Below are 5,327 nucleotides of genomic sequence, written 5' to 3' on the forward strand. Positions count from 1 at the left end.
AAGACTCCCGTCTGGTTGTTCATCCTCACAAACTAACCATCTTTTGTAGGAATGAGTGGCCCACCTCTAAAGTAGGATGGCTTGAGAAGGGGACCTCCCATGTCCCCATCATTTACAGGGTGAAGGTTTAGTTTATGAGGCCTGGGGCCTCTCCGACCAACAGCTATATGGGTCTCATCACTCCCCAACCTTCTTCCTCTAAAAGAGGGTCAGCCTTGGGCCCCTTCCTTGCTCCCCATTTCTGCTCCTGAGGAGTACCTCTGTCCCCCTCCTGCTCCTGCTGCCACTGTTGCTGCCCCTGCCCAGCCAGCACAGGTGGAGGTAGGAGCAGTACGTGACGCCCCCGCCTTTCCTGACTCTTCTTGGAGTGTACCTCACACTCTGGCCTGTTGTGCCCAGAACACCAACTGCACTACAGCCTTACCCCTCTCGGCTACAGGGCCCTCAGATACTCAGGGGAGACAATTTATGACACACGTGCCATTTGCCAGCAATGATCTTTACAACTGGAAGGTGAAGACCCTCCCCACCCTACCCCCATTTTTAGAAAGACCATCCATCAGCTCTCACAGGCCTTCTAGATTCAGTCCTGCTGACTCACGTGGGATGACTGTCAGCAACTGCTCCAGGTCCTCCTCACAACAGAGGAGAGAGGAATTGGTTTCTGGAGCAAATGGGCTGCCCACTCAAGTCAGGCTGATATGGATGTGTTTTTGACTCACCTGACTGGGATTTTAACACGGCTGTTAAAGGTAAGAAGCTTCAGGCCTACCACCAGCTTTTGATGGGGGGGGGTCTCCGAGATGCCACCAGGCAGCCCACAGATTTACCCAAGGTGAGCCAGGTGACGCAGGGAAAGAGTAAGAGCCCCAGGAGCATCTAGACGACTTTTTGAAGCCTATAGGACCTACACTGTTTTTGACCCAGAAGCCGGAGTCATCTGTGAACATGGCTTTTGTTAACCAAGCTGCCCTTGACATCAGTTGGGAGCTTCAGCCACTGAATGACTTGGAGGTGTGCCTCTGGCACCCAAAGCCAGCCTCCGTTTGCCTTTGAATGGCAAGATTTGGAGAGAGACAACTGACTTGGACATGCCTGCCTCACAGATTCAAGAACTCACCCATCATCTTTGACAAGCCACTGCATGAGGTCTTGGGTGAGTACCAGCGGGCCCACCCTCACGTAACCGTGCTCCAGTATGTATTACGGCCCCTGACTTGGAGACCTGTCAGGAGGCCACTTGAGACCTGCTACAGGAGCTGAGTCAACTCGGCTACCTACTGTCTGCTAAGAAGGCCCAGCTTTGTCAACTTGAGGTTACCTGTCAGGGGTACATATTCAAGGGGAGGCGGCAACTCATGCTGTCAGACTCCCACCACACTCCCCAGTGCTCCCAGCCATACCTGAATATACCAGTAAAGACAATGACAACAGGCAGAATTCTAAGGAGTTTACAGAAGAGACGGATGACGACTGACCTCTGAAGGTTGCACCACCCTACCTAAGGAGGTTGCCAAGGAACTCATCCGTCAGATTCATCAAGCTTCACACCTGGCCACTGAAAGCTGAAGGAACTGCTGTGAGGGGCAAGGTACAAAGGATTCGACTTAGGACACTTGGTTGACCAGGTAATCTCAGACTGCCACCTGCCAGGCTAGGAACTCCTCACACCCCAATCAAGGAGCCGCTCCAGGAACCAGAATCAGGGCTCAATGGCCAGGGGCTAATTGGGAAATAGCTTATACAGAAATAAAACCAGGACCATTTGGATATCAGTCTGTGAAAGTTTTTATAAATATCTTTTCAGGATGGGTAGAAGCCTACCCTACAAAGAAGGAGACTGCTAACATAGTGGCACAGAAGCTTCAGGAAGATATCATACCCAGGTGTGGTTTGCCTACCCTGCCTGGGTCTGATAATGGACCAGCATTGACCAAATTAACCCTCGAAACTGGCAGTGACTGGGTGTCCCTCCTTATATAGGGCTAGGAACACCCCCTATATTTTAGGTCGCCTCACCTTTGAGATCCTATATGGGAGGCCCCCTCCCATGCTGCCTAACCTTCATTCTGATATGCCAGTGAAGACAATGACATCAGGCAGAATTCTAAGGAGTTTACAGAAGAGTCGGATGGCTGAATATGACCAACATATCATAGGACTGATATCCATATGGTCCTGGTTTTATTTCTGTATAAGCTATTTCCCAAATAGCTGAGTATGACCAACATAAAATCCTTAGAAGCCCTCTATAGGATTCAGAAGCAACTTTGGTCTGCCATCTGCCGGGTTTATGAGTCCGCTCACCCCCCTACCCCCCATTGCTTTGAACCAGGCGACAAAGTCTGGATTAAGAGACATAGCCACAAGACTCTGGAGCCTCTCTGGAATGGACCTCACACCGTGATCCTGGCCATGCCTATGGCTGTTAAGGTGGGCAGGATCAGGATGTGAGTACACCACTGTCATGTTAGTCCTGCCAGGAGAGAGACGATCCAGCCGTTGAGATCCCAGCAGAAGGGGACTTTCAGGTGAACTGCCACAAGACGGATGGAAGGTCCCCTACACCCTGCCGATCCACTGAAACTGGGACTCCAGCGCCCCTGGTCCTGCTTGCTTGTTGCTTGTGCTTTGCCCCCTTAATACCTGGGTAACCACAGGGGGCAATGCAACAACCTTGTCAAGTTCACAGTGACTGGCAAGAAGGCCAATCGGACTGATGGTTCTTAACTCCTCTCTCCCTGGACTTAACACAGAACTGCTGGCTACCAGACGGGCTCTGCATAGGAGAGAAGGTAGCCCCAGCTTATTCCCACCTCCGCATCTCTGCAAGCGCACTGTAACCCCTACTGTTGTAGGATACCTGCTGTCCCCAGAGAATGCTTGGTGGGGTTGTACCCCAGGCCTTACTCTATGCGTTTGTGGCCTGGTTGTAAATGTGGCTGTAAAATGTTCTAGTACAGCTTGCACCTAGAGTGACTTATCAACCAGCTAGCACTTCCAAACAATTGGGTTAAAAGGGTGGCCATTACCACCGTGTTACTAGGTTCTCTCCTTGACATAGGGCTTGCTGGAGCTACTGGTGTAGGGGCCTCAGAAACATCTCCAAGGATTCAAGATGGCCCATTGCTGAAAGGGGGGGATGAGAAGGTTCGGCTGATTCCATGACAGGTTGCAAGTTGGCAGTTAAGGAGACCAGCCGAAATCTCTGTTCCCAAGATCTGAGTAATTCCAAGCAAGTCCAGGCCTCAGAAGCTGCCCTGCCACCTGGCCTGAGGCAAAGACAATGGGTCAGCAGCAGTTTCCAGACTTCCTCAGCAACAGTTTCCAGACCTCCCCAGCAAGTTTCCAGCTCCCACACCCAGGTAATGGAATGTCCGTAGAGTTGGAACCAACGGAATAACCTCAAAGTCACCTACCTCGAAATTCCCCGATGTGTTTTAAGTCAGGCCTGCAAGCTCGCTTGGTTGTCTCTGTATCTTGATTATGGGAGACCCCAGGATTCAGGACTTCTGCAGAATAAAACACTCTTTGCGTTTATATACTATTTGAGTCCGGGGTATCATTCTTCAGTGAATCATGGACCCTTACAAGGTGACTCAACAGTTAAGAGTACTTGGTGTTAAAGCTCTCCCTCCCAGCCCGTGTTCCCAGAAATAAGACTCAGACTCAAAGGTATTTACAAACACCTTGGGCATGTAGCTAGGCGCTTCTCTGACTAGATATAACTTAATATAGGACATTTATTCTAGCCTACATCCTGCCACATGGCTGGTTACCTCTGCTCAACTACCATGTGTTTGCCTTGTCACAACTTCATGGTGAATTTTCCCGCCTCCTCCTCTCCCAGAATTCTCTCTCCTCCTGATGCCCCACCTTCTATTTCCTGGCTAAGCCATAGGCTTTTAAACTGATAGGTGATTCATCCATACAACACTCAAGGTGTTCTCTCTGTAACTCAATGTTCTTTCAGAGGACCTGGTTTCCATCATCCACACAGTGGCTCGCAATCATGCATAACCACTCACATGTTGCACATAGATACATGCAAGCAACACATTTATGCATATTTTAAAAAGATATTAAGAAGAGGAGGAGAAGGAGAAGAATGAAAATTTCTGCTGGAGAGACAGTTCAGTAAAGAGCATTTGGAGCCTGATTCATTTCCCAGCACCTTCATGATAGCTTACAACTGTCTGTTACTCCACTTCTAAGTAGTCTGATGCTGTATTCTGACCTCTGAGGGCACTAGGCACACACATAGTATGCATACATGCAGTCAGAATACTCATACACATAAAATAATAAAAGAGAGGCTACAATGGCTAGATGTGGTTGCACATGCCTTTAATCCCAGCACTCAGGAGACAGAGGCAGGTGGATCTCTGAGTTTGAGGCCAGCCTGGTCTACAGAGTGAGTCTCAGGACAGCCAGGGATCCACAGTGCATACCTTGTCTTTTAAAAAGATAAGATAGTTAGATAGTGTTGGGGTCCAGGAATTGCCTCACAAACCACATGGACACTGATTTCAGTCAGACATGGATAGTTTTGTAATATCCAAAATAAACTAAAGATCACCTAGCCCCTTCCCTTCTGAAGGGATTTTCCAAACTAGCGGTCAGAATGACCAGACTAAGCCTGCAGCTGCCAAAACAAAGTTAGCAGTTCCCAGAAAAATTCCCCTACCCCGCACCACACTGAATTCTGAGAAAAATCACAAACCACCCTGACTTTGTTGCTAGAATTCCCCGTGATGTTAATAGCTGTGACGTTAATAGCTGACTCATAAGTTCAAAATGTACTGCTGCTTTGCTGATAACCCACCATAAGGGCAGTCAAAGTGGGTCACTAGGCCAAAGGTAGTCACCCTGTGCAAACCAGCCAATGCCTGCAAGGGTCACTTGCTACACCAATGAGAATAGTCCAGCTAGCCCTGTTGCCTAGATCTGCCCCTTACTAGGTATAAAACGTGTGCTCTTTGTTTGTTCGGGGTCTCTTCTCTGGGCTGCGTGCTGAGGGGTGTCCCCAACATGCTGGATCAATTAAAAAAAACCTCTTGTGGTTTGCAGCGATGTGGATCTCTGTGGTCTTTGTGAGTGAGGGTCTTTTGGCAGACTCCAACAGTTTATTGAGCAGGCACCCAAAGACTGGTTGACTAGGACCATGGTCCAGATTTGGGAACTGAACCATGACCCCAAGTTAAGATTCTACAGGGTTTTTAAACCCCACATCCACAAACATCTGTGCCAAGTTATTCCACCAATAAGGATTTAGGGATAGGGGATTTCCTTAAGAACATGTCTTTGTCATACACTTATCCTGCTTC

The sequence above is a fragment of the Mus pahari genome, chromosome 1 (genome assembly GCF_900095145.1).
Source record: "Mus pahari chromosome 1, PAHARI_EIJ_v1.1, whole genome shotgun sequence".
Lineage (NCBI taxonomy): Eukaryota > Metazoa > Chordata > Mammalia > Rodentia > Muridae > Mus > Mus pahari.